The sequence below is a fragment of the Tenrec ecaudatus genome, chromosome 14 (genome assembly GCF_050624435.1).
Source record: "Tenrec ecaudatus isolate mTenEca1 chromosome 14, mTenEca1.hap1, whole genome shotgun sequence".
NCBI lineage: Eukaryota > Metazoa > Chordata > Mammalia > Afrosoricida > Tenrecidae > Tenrec > Tenrec ecaudatus.
Window position 1 is genome coordinate 33,208,532 of NC_134543.1, and position 15,949 is coordinate 33,224,480.

Genomic DNA, 15,949 nt, shown 5'->3' on the forward strand with positions numbered 1-15,949 from the left:
CAATTGAAAAGAAACAGAAAATATTAAAAACTGAAACAACTTTAAAATGGGTCAAGAGGGAGATCCAATGGTGAGCTGTTACATTTTTAACCCACCCACATCTACCATACCCGACGTTCAATACTCTGTCAGCCAGCACGGCTACGCCCATCCCTAGACTTTGTCACGGTGTCAGGCACCGAGACTGAATCTATGTGGGGACGCTGCAAATAGACTTTTGGTTCCCACTGTCATCTATAGTCTTCTGCTAACCAGGAGTCTGGAATTTAAGTTTTGATGCCATTCCCTTCTTCAGATTAGGATTTTATTATTTATAATCCTTGGATCACACAGGCTCACACACCAAAAGCTAATATTAAAAGGGAAAAAAAACCCAACCTTGTTCCATGTGGACTTAGTTAATACCCTTGTCCATCTTCTTTCGATGCTTCCTGCATCATTCAATATTTTCATTTCCTAGTTCAACTTTATCAATATCACTTGTGTATTCCTACTTGTGTATTCCCTGCGTTCTTGCAGACTCAAGACTAGCTATCTATATTCTTTAAACCTGAAGGTTAATCTGGACAAAAGTCTTTGGGCACAAGTATTTGCCCTTACCTGGTAAATATTGTTCCACTGCCTTATAGTAGTAAGTGTAGCATTAGCTCTTTTGTCAGCTTGCCCCTCACCCCCAGGCTTATTGGATTTTACTTTTCTTTAAAATCATTTTATTGGGGGCTCATACAATTCTTATCACAATCCATACATCCATCCATTGTGTCAAGAACATATGTACATTTCTTGCCATCATCATTCTCAAAACATTTGCCTTCTACTTGAGCCCTTGATATCTGTTGCTCATTTTCCCCCTCCCTCCCCAACCCCCCCACCTCATGAACCCTTCATAATTCATAAATTATTATTATTGTCATATATCACACTGTCCAATATCTCCCCCCACTTTCTTCTCTGCTGTCCCTCCCCCAGGGAGGAGGCTATGCGTAGATTCTTGTAATCAGTTCCCCTTTTCTACCCAACATTCTCTCCACCCTCCAGGCATCTCCACTCTCACCACTGGTCCTGGAGGAGTCATCTGTGTCCTAGATTCCCTGTGTTTCCAGTTGGATTTTACTTTTAAACCTTAAAATTTTTTCTAGCAAGAGGTTATACTTTTTTCCTTCTTTGATTATTGCTAGTGAAGCTCCTTTGTTCACTGACTGACTACTTGTGTGCTTATTTGTTTACTGAGGGGAAGCTGTTGTTACTTTGACTATCAACCTGAGATCCAGCTCTTTTCTGTCATCTTTACTTGAAACTCCTCCAGGACGACTTTGGAGGATTCAGGTTGGAGACCTTCATTAGTAGCTAGATCCTGGGGCCCCTATCGATGTCTCTGTGAATGATTCCTCCCCCACCCACCCCCTGAGCAGAAGAAACAGAAGCAAGCTGAGTAATGCACATTTTAATTCACTCCTATTCCAACTGTCTATTGCTTTTGTTTCCAAACTAACTGTTCCTGAGTCCTTTCTACACTTTTTGTCATGAGGGTGAATTTAGTTTATCGCCACTCCTCTTTCTTACATATTTATTTCTGTTGTATTGAGAATATGCACAGAAAAAGAACACATCAATTCAAATGTCTATATGTACAACACATTGATTATGTTCTGGTGCGGTGTAGCCACTCTACCCCTCTTTACCCCTGATGGTGTAGTGAGTTACGTTGGACTGCCAACTGCACAGTCAGCAGTTTGAAACCACCAGCCGCTCTGTGGGAGAGCAAGGAAAGACCTTCGACTCTCATAAAGAGTTACAGTCTTGGAAACCCACTGGGGAAGTTTTACTCGGTCCTATAGCAGCTGCAGAAGTGCCAGTGGCCTAATGGATAAGACACTGGCCTCCTAAGCCAGGGATCGTGGGTTTGAGTCCCATCTGGGATGCCTCTTCTTTGGGAGGTCTGGCTGTTTAGTTGTTATGCGCTGGGTTGCAGTACTCAACGTCAGCAGTCTGAAAACACCAGAGGCTTCTGGGGAGCAAGCTGGGACTCCCATTCGCAGTCACCGTCTTGGAAGCTCCTAGGGGCAGTTCTACAGGGTCCTATATGGTTGGTATGAGTCTGCATCGACTCAATGGCAGTGAGAAAAAAATAGGGTGGCTGTGAGTGATAATTGACCCAAATGGCAGTGAGTTTTCAGGGGTTCCCATCTGTTCTTTGGGGTTGCTATTGTTGGGTTGATCCCCAGTAGACAGGTCTTGAAAGAGCATAATGCTCAAGGCAGATAGTTCCTATTAGTAGTAAAGCTAAACTATTGTTTGGCCTTAAGAAGACTTGAGGGGATATTTGTGGTTTAAGTTTTTGTTTGTTTGTTGAAGTGTTAAAGAGTCCCTTAGGGCAATCGTTCTGGGAGCTCATTCAGCTTCCCTGAAAATCTCCTCCTATTCCAGAAAACCTTGAGTCCACGAGAATTTGAAATTCTGTGTGGCATTTTCCTACTTATTTTTTTGCACCTCCACACAACAGATTGAGTATTTATTGGTAGTAAGAGATCTTTACAATATACTTTCTGTTTATATAATGTGTACATTTCCCCACTTTTGATCAGGATTCTTCTGCAGAATCTTTGGTAAAAATGCTCAGCAGTCCCTAATAAAATGTAAAAGAAGAAAAGAGAAAAAAATGATTAGGGCAAAGACTGTACAGATGTGCTTTATACAATTGATGTATGTATATGTATGAACTGTGAAAAGAATTGTATCAGCCCCAATAAATTGTTAAAATAAAAAAGAAAAGAAAAGAAAAAAAAATGCTCAGCAATGGCAGCGGGGGTACCTTCCAGTTCCTCTGGTCTCCGTTATTAACAACATGGCAGCCAGCACCGGATGATATCTAAATGCTGTCACCACAGCAGCTCCCAACAGACTGGGCTCTGTGCTTCTGCAGCACGCCTGTCACGAGAGAGAGCTTCCTTACCACCAGGAAGCAGAGGCCTGCAGAACCAGTACCCATGTAGTCACTTCTGGCTCATGATGACCCTAGATCAGGCTTCCAGGCTGTCAATCTTACTGCTACAGGTAGCTTCAATTTCTCCCAAGGAGTGGCTGGTGGGTTTGAACCAAGGACAGCAGCCCCACATTTACCTGACAGTGACGCCTGAGTTTCTTGCAGGACCCCGTAGTTCTGTTTCTTTCCTGTCATCTGTTATCATTACACATCTGGTCCCAAGCAAAGGGACTGTGTCTTGCTTTCCTTCTTCCTAGTATCCCCGAAAGGAGCCCTAGTGGGTAGTGGATTATGTGTTGGGCTGCTAACCACAAGGTCAGCAGTTTGAAGCCACCAGCCACCCCTTTGGAGAGACATGAGTCTTTCTGCTCCTGTGGAGGTAGTCTCAGAAATCCACTGCGGCCGTTTTCACCAGGCCCATCAAGTTGCTGTCATGACTTCTTTCCCTCCAATTACTTAAAAGCCCCACCCCCATCATTGAGCAGGTTCTGACTTATAACGGCCCTTTGCAGGGTTTCCGAGCCTCTACATCTCAATCGGAGCAGACAGCGTTCTCCCTCGGAGCAGCTGGTGGGTTTAAACCACTAACCTCGTGGGTCGCAGCAGCCCGGTGCTCACTGCACAGCAGCACCCTCACAAACCCCACCTTGTCCATGAGGAAATTCAAGGGTAGAGAAGCCTAAGGGCACACAGCTATAACCCAAGACATTTGGTTTCATATCCAATTCATCTTTTGTCAAGTTCACTCTTTCTACCATGCTCAGCCTCCTTTTAGATGAGCGGTTCTCAACCTTCGTAATGCCACGGACCCTTTAATACAGCTCCTCATGTGGTGGTGACCCACAACCATAAAATTATTTTCGTTGCTACTTCATCACTGTAATTTCGCAACTGTGATGAATCATAATGTAAATAACTGATTCGCAGGATGTATTTTCATTGTTACAAATTGAACCTAATGAAAGCATAGTGATGAATCACAAAAACAGTATGTCATTCTATATTGTGAAATATTTATGTCTAATGACAAATCAATGACATTTTGCTTGAAGCATGGTGTAGCATCTCCTCTTGGGGTACTCGTATGCGAGCGTACCTGCGTGTGGGCGGACCCGCCTGGAGATGCCTAGAGGAGCATGTCTAGGTGACTTATGGTTGATCATTTTCATTATTTTGTACTAGTTGATTTTTGCTTTTAGCTCTTTGGATACCCTTTCATATATGTGCACTTGGATTTTCTAACGAGGTTGCTAATTCTTGGAGAGTTGAGTTTATCCCACCTCCTTGACATACAGGGCATCTAAGTTGTGGCTTGTGGTCTCCTGTAGACTCACTATTATTCTTTATCCGGTCTTCTTCCTTGTTAGACATTTGTTCTGTGTGCTTCAGCTCATATGTGTATGGGTCTTTAACCTAAAATTTCTGCTCATGTGCATACTTAAAATTCAGGTCTTTAGTTAGATACACCCAAATATATATATATATATATATAAAACAGGTTCCTGGGGGTAAAGGGGAGCTGATATCAAAGAGTTCAAGAAGAAATAAAATGTTTTGAAACTGATGGTGGTAGCAATTGTACAATTCTGCCTGGTCTAATTGATTGTTATGAGATCTGTGAGAGCTCCCAATAAAATGATTAATAATAATTTTTTTAAATTAGATCTTTACTACAAGTACATAGCGAGAACTTCAGAAGTCATTTTTCTAAGCTTTGCTTCATACTATATGCCCTGTAAAAGTGCCCTGGGGACAGTGTCTGGCCTTCTATAATTTCACAAGGCAAGTACAGAATTAAATCAATACCCCAAGGTTGATTCCTCTGAGGCAAAGGTCAGACATACCTTCACCCTCTAAACCAGCAGTTCTCAACTGGTTGCAACCCCTTTGGGGGCCAAACGACCCTTTCACAGAGGTCACCCGATTCATAATAGTAGTAAAATTACAGTGATGCAAAAAAAATCTTACCATAGTGAATGAGGGGGAGTGCGGAGTGGAGACCCAAAGCCCATTTGTAGGTCACTGGACATCCCCTTACAGAAGGGTCTCAGGGAGGAGACGAGCCAGTCAGGGTGCGATGTAGCAATGATGAAACATACAACTTTCCTCTAGTTCCTAAATGCTTCCTCCTCCCCCACTATCATCCCAATTCTACCTTACAAGTCTGGCTAGACCAAAGGAGGTACACTGGTACAGATAAGAACTGGAAACACAGGGAATCCAGGACGGATGATCCCTTCAGGACCAGTGGTCTGAGTGGCGATAATGGGAGGATGGAGGGAGAGTGGGTTGAAAAGGGAGAACCGATTACAAGGATCTACATGTGACCTTCTCCCTGGGGGACGGACAACAGAAAAGTAGGTGAAAGGAGACGTTGGACAGGGCAAGATATGACAAAACAATAATTTATAAATTATCAAGGGTTCATGAGGGAGAGGGGAGCTGAGAGGGAGGGGAAAAATGAGGAGCCGATGCCAGGGGCTCAAGTGCAGAGCAAATGTTTTGAGAATGATGAGGGCAATAAACGTACAAATGTGCTTTACACAATTGATGTGTGTATGGATTGTGATAAGAGTTGTATGCGCCCCTAATAAAACGATTAAAAATTACAGTTATGAAGCAGCAACGAATATAATTTTATGGTTGGGTGTCACCACAACATGAGGAACTATATTAAAGGGTCTCAGCATTAGGAAGGTTGAGAACCACTGTTCCAAACTCTACCATTTTGACACCAACCCTCCCTCCCACTTCTGCTTCTTTGGTTGGTTAACTCATTGCAGTGGCCACACCAAAGTCCCTGATAGTGCTTGCAATTATGGGGTTTCTTAGGGAAGAAAGAAAGAGATTATAATTCAGGATCAGAAATTACTTCAAACAAGACAGCCTCTTTCTCAGCAGGGCTTCCTGCAAGCTTATCTCTGGGCTACAGCCCTTTGGCCTAACCTCTGCCCTGCTTGGGGAAGTGTAACAAAGCTCTATTAGTTCTGATAATTAACTGTCCCCAGAGATCCCACTCAGCCAGTAAGCCTTGGCCAAAGACACTCAGAGGTAACTCCCTGGTTTGGCACACCTAGCTCCCTAGCCAAATGCCCAGAAACATCCTCCTCCCCCGGCATGTGTCTACCTAAAAGTGCTTTGCTTTCTCTCTCTGTTGGCTTGGAAAACCCACTACTCAGTCGTCTCTTGGTTCTGCTGCCCCGCTGCTGCTTTTTGCTACCTCTTGCGGGCTGTGTTCTCACAACTCTGTTTTCTGGCGTGCGGATGTTCAATGCAGGGATCTTGGACTTGAAGGATGCACTCCCATGTCTGCCTCTTCCTTTTTTGGTGGCAGTGAGAGCCCTGTTTCCACTCTGAGATGACTCATTTCTAGCCCAGTGGGATGACAAAACTGGCCAAGCTCTATGTGAGTATTCCATCCATTTTGTTTGTATGGTCCTACCCCCCACCAGAGTGGCAATCACCTTATTGACCCGATTAGCAAGCTAGCCAATTCCCGAAGTGTTCCACAAACACCGCGCATTTGCATGGTTTTACCTAGCCTTTTAGTGAGAGTTTTAAAGACCTTATTAAATAATTCACAGCACTTGCAAACTCATAGGAGGTGCAAATCATAGTCTTTTCAATCCCCTCATTGACATATGCCAGCTGGGTAGTAAAAAGGGAGAATAAAGGAATTGAAGCACTTGAAAGTGTGCTGTTGGCCATCCTGGCCCACCCAGCCTGGAGGATGACATCCCTGCTCAGAGCAGCCGATGCACAGAGAGGACCATATGGCCGGCCCCACTATGAGACACGACATCCCTCACTGACCATTGCCCTACAGGGGACCACACTGGAGACAGTGTGGGACTTGTGCCCCATCTGACCCCACCACACCGAGGCGGGAATACTAAGGGTATGCAACAGATCAGCAAGGGGAGCAGAGCAAGGAAGTCCCGAGGGAATACCAAAAATAGACTTTGGGCCCAGGGTGTGGCACCCCATCAGACTTGACCTGAAAACATTCCTAAAGATCAACAAACAGACTGAACTATTTACAGGCTTGTCTCCTTTTTTGCCATTTTTTTGTGTTGTTGTTGTTTTCCTTTGTTGCTTTGTGCTTTGTTTTGCTCTGTCTTGTTTTTGTGCATATTATTATCTCTGCAGGTCTAGCTAGATAAGATAGGTGGGATAAACACTCTGGAGGAGAAAATAATGGGACCGACATGAGAGAGGGGAAGGTGGAGGAAAGGAAGTGGGTCTTAACAAACCCAGGGACAAGGGAACAACAAGTGATCCAAAATTGGTGGCGAGGAGGGTATAGGAGGCCTGGTAGGGCTTGATCAATGGCAATGTAACTGAGAGGAATTACTGAAACCCAAATGAAGGCTGATCATGATAGTGGGACAATAGAAAAGTAAAAGTAAATAGAGGGAAGAACTAGGAGGCAAAGGGCATTTATAGAGGTCTAAATACAGGTATGCAATATGTAAATATATGTATATATGACAAAGGGGAAATAGATCTATGTGCATATATTTATAGATTTAGTATTAAGGTAGCAGAGGGATATTGGGCCTCCACTCAAATACTCCCTCAATTCAAGAGCACTTTGTTCTGTTAAATTGGCATTCCATGATGCTCACCTTCCCAACAAGATCACTGAAGGCAAAGTGGGTGCATAAGCAAATGTGGTGAAGAAAGCTGATGGTTCTCGGCTATCAAAAGATATAGCATCTGGGGTTTTAAAGGCTTTAAGGTAAATAAGCATCCATCTAGCTCAGAAGCAACAAAGCCCACATGGAAGAAGTACACCAGCCTGCATGATCATAAAGTGTAGATAGGATCAGGTATCAGGCATCAAAGACCCAGAACAAAAAAAAAAAATATCATTGTGAATGAGGGGGAGTGTGGAGTGGAGACCTAAAGCCCATCTGTAGGCAACTGGACATCCCCTTACGGAAGGGTCTCAGGGAAGAGATGAGCCAGTCAGGGTGTAATGTAGCACCATTGAGACATACAACTTCCCTCTAGTTCTTTAATGCTTCCTTTCCTGCCCCCTCCCCACCACTATCATGATCCCGATTCTACCTTACAAATCTGGCTAAACCAGAGCAAGTTTATGGGTAAGTATGTACTTAAGTTTCCAGATAAGAGCTGGAAAACACAGGAATCCAGGACAGATAAACCCCTCAGGACCAATATTGAAAGTAACCATACTAGGAGGGAAAGGGGAAGGTGGGGGGAGAAAAGGGGAACTGATCACAATGATCTACATATAACCCCCTCTCAGGGGGATGAACAATAGAAAAGTGGGTGAAGGGAGACATCTGTCAGTGTAAGATATGAAAAATCATAATTTATAAATTATCAAGGGTTCACAGGGAGGGAGGGTAGAGAAGGGAGGGGGAAACACAAGGAGCTGATACCAAGGGCTCAAGCAGAAAGTGTTTTGTAAATGATGATGGCAAGAAATGTACAAAGTGTTCTTGAGACAATTGATAGATGTATGGATTGTGATAAGGGTTGTATGAACCCCCAATAAAATGATTTTTTTAAAAACACCCCAAACCTCAAATGCACCAAAAAGAAAGAAAGAAAAAGAGCAAATACTTCATCAGAAACTGGTGATAAGGATGGAGACGTGGGATGATAAATGGACCCATTTCCACACTTGATTTCAAGCTCTTATCCGACCAGTAACACCCGAAGTGGGCGATGCACATTGTGCCCCTTGCTCAGTGCAAGTGGCCAGCAGACACTCAGAACTGAAGACAGCATTTACTGAGCACTCCTTAGGGACCAGGCCATTTTCAAAAAGCTTCACACTATCAACTCACTTAATCTTTGCAGAAAGCTAGCAAGTAGGGTCTGTTATTATCCCTATTCGGTGCACGAAGGAACTAAGGCACCGAGACAAAAAGCAATTTACCCATAAGCTCCCAACTCATCAGCGGCCGACCTGGGGTCTGAACCCTGGCAGCCCAGCTGAATGTTACAGTCCTTGATCTTCATCAGCCGGTGCATCAAGTCCATCTCACGTTCCCTTATTCTTTCAAAACCGTTTCATTGGCACCTCATCCACACCTCATACAATTCAATAGTTCAATCCTATCAAGAAGATCTGTGCAATCTTTTACCACAGTCAATTTTAGAACATTTGCTTCTTCCTTGTGCCCTGTTATTCGTGTACCTCTTCACTTTCAGCAAGCAAGTTATGTCATCTGTGCATTGCAGGTTGTTAATAAACCTTCCTCCAGTCCTGATGTCTCATTCTTTTTCATATAACCCAGCTTCTCTGATGATTTGCTCAACATACAGATTGAATAATTACGGTGAAAGGATTCAACTCTGACATACGCTTTTCCTGGTTTAAACCGTGGGGCAGTCTTGTTCTATTAGCACAACTGCCCTTTTCTCCAAGTACAGGTTCCATATGAGCACGATGAAGTGTCCTGGAACGCCCATTCTTCTCAAGGCTATCTGTAGTCTGTTATGATCCACACAGTTTAATGCTTTTACATAGTCAATGAAACACAAGTGAACATCTTTCTGGTAGTCTCTGCTTCCAGCCAAGATCCACCTGACATCAGCAATGCTATGCCTTGTTCTAAGTCCTCTTCTGAACCCAGCCGGAACCTCTGGCCGTTCCCTGTCTATGTACTGCTGCGACTATGTTGAATGATCTTCAGCAAAATTTTACTTTCATGTGATATCAATGATATTGTTTCATAATTTGCCCATTCAGTTGGGTCACTCTTCTTTGGAATGGGCACAAGTATTGATCTTTTCCATTCCCTTGGCCGAGTACCTATCTTCCAAATTTCCTGGCACAGACGAGGGAGTGCTTCCAGTGCTTCATCAGCTACTGGAACATTTCAGTCGGTTTGCCATCAATTCCTGGAGCCTTGATTTTGGCTCATGCTTTCACAGCACCTGGGATTTCTTCCTTCAGGATCGCTGGTTCTTGTTCATATGCTACCTCTTGAAATGATTAAATGTTGATCAGGTTTGTTGTTCTTATTTGGTGCTGTGACTCTGTGCCTTCTTCCCATCTTCTTTTAATGCTTCCTGCATCTTTTAATATTTTGCCCAGAGAAATTTTCAATATGTAACTCAAAGGTTAATTTTTTTCATGAGTTATTTCAGTTCAAGAAATGCTCAGCATGTGTGTTCATTTTGGTTCTGTACCTCTAGATCTTTGTCCATTTCATTAATATACTTTACTTTGTCTTCTGGAGATGCCCTTTGAAATGCTCTGTTCAGCTCTTGTAATTCATCATTTCTGCCATTGATTTGATACTGTATCATCAAGAACAAACTTCTGAGTCTCTTCTGACATCCACTTTGATCTTTTCTTTCTTTCCTGTCTTTTGAATGACCTGTTGCTTTCTTCATGAATCATGGTCTTGATGCCAACCCATAGCTCATCAGGTTTTAGGTCATTAGAGTTTAATACATCAAATCTGTTCTCAAAAAGTGGGATAGATTCAAGGTGGGATAGATTCAACATCACATTTTCATTTTTGTGGACTTGTTTTAATATTCTTCAGCTTCAACGTGAACTTACATATGAGCAGTTGTTGACCTCCTCCAGTCAGCCCTGGTAATTGAGCTTCTCCATGATCTCATCTCACAGATGTGGTCAATTGATTTCTGTGCATTCCATTTGGAGAAGTCCATGTGCCGAATCACCTTTTGTGTTGTTGAAAACGGGTACTTGCTATGAACAAGTCATTGGTTTTGTAAAATTCCATCACACGACCCCCAACTTCAGTCCTCCCACCGAGACCACATTTTCCAACTACATTTCCTTCCTTGTTTCCAACTTTTGAATTCCTATCACCAATAATTTTCAATGCATGTTGATGGCATGTTTCATCAATTTATAATTGAAGACATTGGTGGACTTCTTCAATCTCTGCACCACTAGCTCTCATGGTTGGTGTCTACATTTGAACAATAGTTGTGTTGACTGGGTTTCTTGTATTCAGACAGACATTACCCTATCACAGACAGCATGGTACTTCAAGCCAGACCTCACGATGTCATTTGTGATGATGAATGCAACACCTTTCCTCTTGATTGTCTTTCCAGGGTTTTCTGATTCGGAATGGCCAGGACCACTCCATGTCATCTCACTAATGCCTAGAACATCAATCTTCATGCACTCCATTTCATTTTTAACAGTTTCCAATTTTCCTAGATTCATAATGCATACATTCCAAATTCCAATTAGTAGTTGATGTTTGCACATGTTTCTTTGTATTTTGAGTCATGCCCTCTCTGCAAATGAAGGTCCCAGAGGCGTTTCTCCATCCGCATCATTCTGCTTGACGCTGCTTTGAGGCGGCAGCTCTTCCTCAATCATATTTGCAGTGCTTTCTGATCTAAGGGGCTCATCATCTGGCACTATTTCTGGCAATGTTCTGGTTCTGTTCATTAAGTTTTCAGTTACAATATTTTGATGCTATCTAGAGGAGCTCTGGTGGTGTATTGGTTACAAGTTGGGCTGCCATCCTCATGGTCAGCAGTTTGAAACCACCAACAGCTCTGTGGCAGGAAGACTGGGCTTTCTACTCCCTTAAACAGCTAGTCTCAGAACCCACAGGGGTCACTGTGAGGCAGCACTGACTTCCTGACATGAGTTTGGTGTGGGTACAGGGTTGACATTGGTCATTCCTCTGAAGTGGCCAGCCATTCTTTCTTCACAGTCTGTCCTTAGTCTGGAAGCTCTGCTGAAAACCTCCCGGTGGGTGCCCTGCTCGTGTTTGGAACACCAGTGACACAGCCTTCAACACCACAGCAACACGCACGCCGCCACAGTATGGCAAGTTGACAGACAGGTGGCGGTACTGGTTTGTTTGTTTTTTAGCAATTCTGTTAAATGTATGTACCTGTTTCTTATCTGCTGATGGACAGTTTGGCTGTTCCTAAATTCTCGCTGTTGAGAAAGGTGCTGTACTGAGCACGGGTTTCTGCGTCTGTCCATGCCATGTCTCTCTCTTCCTTTGGGCCCTCACCCAGCAGGCGGATTGCTGGATGATACGGAGCTTCCACTCCCTGTCATTGGAAGTCGTGCCTTATCGCCTTCCACAATGGTTGCGGCATTTACCGACTCATGCGCAGTGTATGCGGTTTCCAATCTCTCTGTACCCTCCTCAGCATTTCTTGTTTTGTTTTGTAATTAGGCTGTATTGTTGATGGAAGGTGATATTTCATTGTTGCTTTGAGTTGCATCTCACAGATGACTCATGACGAGCAGTTTTTCTTTCTTTCTTTTTTTTTTTGAGCAGTTTTTCATATGCTTGTTATTTTTGGTGAAATCTGGATGTAATTTTTGGTGAAATGTCTGTTCATGTGCTTTGTCCACTTTTTCTTTGGGTTGTTGGTTGTTTTCTTAATGCAAGCTTGCAGTTATCCACAGATCTTGGAGATTAGTCCTTTGTCTGTGTCGTCCCCAGAGACCTCCCCCAGCCCGTGGTTCCTCCTTATGAAGTCTTGTGATGCGCATGTCTTCTTATAGGTTGGTCTATTTTGTCTTCCACTATGTGAGCTTGCTTTGTGATGTTTGATAGTATGGATTTGTCTTGCAAAAGGGCCCTTAAAACTGTCCCTGTTTCCTCATGATCTTTGTAGCTCTGGGGCTTACATTCAAATCCTCTGTCCATCTTGAGTTCATTTTTTATAGTTTTGGGTCCTGTTTCATTCTTCTGCAGATGGAGATCCATTTTCCCAGTACCATTTGTTGAAAGGAGTATGTCTTTCCCATTTAATGTTTTTTGGTCCTTTGTTGAAGATCAAGTGTCTGTAGGTGGATGAATTTGTTTCTGGGTTTTCGATTCTGTTCTATTGGTTTAGCTATCTATCATTGTACCAGTACAGTGCTGCTGGATCTTTTGGTTTGTTTCCAACAATTTTGGGGGGTGGGGGTCAACCCTTTGGGATTTTCTGTGTTCAAATCATATTACCTGTGAATAGTGAGAGTTTCACTTCTTTTTTGGCCCATTTTCACTCTTTTGATTTCTTCTTGTCTGATGGCTAGTGTGGAAACTTTCTGCACACGTTGAATGAGAGTGGTGGTAAGGACATGGTTCCCATTCACATGGGGAATGCTTTCAGTTCTTCCCCAGTGAGCAAGATTTTAGTCATTGGTTTTTCTCTCTCAGACTTCTGATCTTGTTCTGTCTCCTGAATGACCATGTATTTCCAGAAAGCAGGAGTTTCCGCTTCAGGTGGTGAATCATGATTGTTCTAACTCCCAGGGCTGAGTGGTGTGAAACTGACTAGGGGTTCTGGAAGGTTCCCTGGCTCTCAAGAGGAGTTCAACATGAAGTGCACGTTAGACAGGATGGTGTACAGAAACAGGCGATGCTTGAATCTGATTCAGCTTGTTGGCATCACAAAGGGTTAGATCAAGGACAAACCTAAAACATGAGGCTTAGAGAGAGGAGCGAGAGGAAGAATTGGATCACCGAGCCTCAGAAATAACCAACCTAGAAATAACGTAATTACTGGGCATTTTACCGTGTGAGATGCTAACGTTTGCTTATTATTTAATCAGGGTTTCTCAACCTTGACATTGTTGACCTTTGGGGGCAGATCATTCTTTGTTGTGGGAAGTTATAAGATGTACAACAATATCTCTGGCCTCTGCATGCCGCTAGTGTGTCCATAACTCCATTTGGACGACCAAATATGTCTTCCGATATTGCTGAATACCCCCGAAGGGTGATGGTGGGGCTCTTTCCACCAACTGAGAACCACTTGCTTAAGCCCGTGGTCTCTGCGAGGAGCGAGCACAAAGGATCCATTTGGTTGTAGGAAAAAGGTATTTGCAATTTAAACATATCTCATGCTTTAAATTGTTCTAGGTAAAAAGTGTGTTATTACGAACACTGGTATAATAATCCGTGAACATAATTTAAAAATAAATGCATGAATCTGGAAGTATATTTCCCTAATGGTTTGCAATAAGAACATGTGGTCTCAAAAATTTGTAAAGCATTTATTTAAATCACTGCCAGCTCCATTTCCTGTTGCCCACAGCTCAAAGCATCCTTACTCCCTCAGAGCCCCACGACCTAACACCGACTGACAGTTTACACCGACTGACAGTTTACTGTGTGCCAGACATCGGGTGGAGCCTTCTCCTGATTCTCAAAACAACTCCAAGAAGTGAGTACTGTAACTCCTCATTTTACAAGGGAGACGCCAGAGGCAAACATGTATTCAAGAACGTGCCTAGGTCGTAAAGCTGGTCTGGGAGGGAGCCAGGATTAGAACCCATGGCGTTTAGCTCTAGGCCCTGTGCCCTTGAACACCTGTTATATACCAGAACTAGGATTTTATTTTACAAATCAAAAAACCGGGTCTCAAAGAAGATAAAGAACTTCTCAAGCCCAAACAAGTCCCAACAGAATCTAGGATGTCTGTGGAGAAGAAAAGATAATTGACGTGGTGGGAATTGGGCCTCACAAGGAAGTGTGAGTCTTCTTGGGAATATTCTCCCACTCCTCATGTGCTTGGGGGAAACACACACACACACACACACACACACACACACCACACAACACACACACACACACACACACACACACACACACACACACCACTTTCAAGTGCCACAATGCCAAGAAAACTCCTCCTTTGACTCCTGGGTAATTATTTTTTTACTTTAGAATACAGGGAGGGAGTTCCCGAGCAGAGCACATGGCTGATGCACTGGAGTCTGTCTGCCTTGAGACACATCAGGGGATGTACATACGTCTGAGAAACACTGAACCCCTGGTGCTCCACGGGAGCAGGCGCAGTGGAGCCAAGGGGCTGGGTTGAGACAGAGCAGAGGACAATGAGACTATGGGACTGTGGAACAGAGTGGCCAGCCGGTTTCCTGGTCTCAGGAGCCAGAGGTCAAGGGGCACATGATTGAGAGGTTAAGGACCACAGAGAGAGACATGGCTGCTGGCTGAGGACAAGTGCTGCTGCAGATCCAACCCTGTGACTTCGTGTTTTAGGGTCTGGACATGTCCTAACCTGCTAAGCTCCCTCATCGTGAAACCCACCAAAATACAGGGAAAACCCCTACTCTGGTGACAGGTTGAGTCAAGCTGGCTTTGCAGGCCACTGGTTAGACAAGGAAGCCAAGGAAACCCTGTCACTGACGAAGCTAACAATGGCACGTTCCAGTTTCATCTGCCGACTGAGAGAGATGACCTGGGTAGGCTCTTTAAACTGAAGGTCATTTTTTCTGGGGAAAAATAATAAAAGAAACGGTTCCTCTGACCTTCAGTGCCAAAATGCCTTTATGTCCCTCTGTGTGTGGCAAAACACGGGCCATTTCTTTCTTTTCTTTTTCTTTTTTTTTTTTACAGAGGAGAGCACGAACACAGTCCCCCACTACCATGAATTCCGCAGTTGAATTTTCCACATTTGGGATACACCCGCAGTGCAATGGGTGAGCCTCGTGCTGGGAAAACCACCTTCCTGATCCTGGTGTCTCTCCTGCCAGGTAAATAGAATGTGGGCAATTTCACAGTCTCTTCAAACCCATCCATGCCAAAAGCTGCTGCTCAGCACACGTTGTCAGTGCCCGAGGGTGGCCCAGGGGACGGCATTCTCCACCCAAAGGTGAACTCATGAGCAAGTGGAGGGCCCACCACCAGCCAGAAGATGCCCATAGAGTATGCATGAATGTCCCACCCTGAGGCAGCATGACTGCAAACAAGAAGCCTGGTCCCAGAGCCTCCCTGAGAGTCTTCCATGACTCTGTTCGGGATTGAACAACTGAAGAGATCTTTGTGAAGGAAGCACTCTCGAGGCAGGGATTGCTCTGGGTGGTTGGGACCAAGCAGTGATTATAGTAGATCCAGCCCTGCCCTCATGGAGTTCCCCTTCTACATGGGAGAGACACACAATCCACACCTGAGCCCCTAAACATGCAACTTGTTAACTGCAGATGCAGTCGTGCAGCGAGGAGAGATG

At 44.0% G+C, this 15,949-nt stretch overlaps 1 pseudogene; it reads right to left on the reverse strand.

The window, feature by feature from the left end:
- Positions 1-15,336: 15,336 nt before the first annotated feature.
- LOC142426920 (U1 spliceosomal RNA) lies at positions 15,337-15,484 on the reverse strand (annotated as a pseudogene).
- Positions 15,485-15,949: the final 465 nt, after the last annotated feature.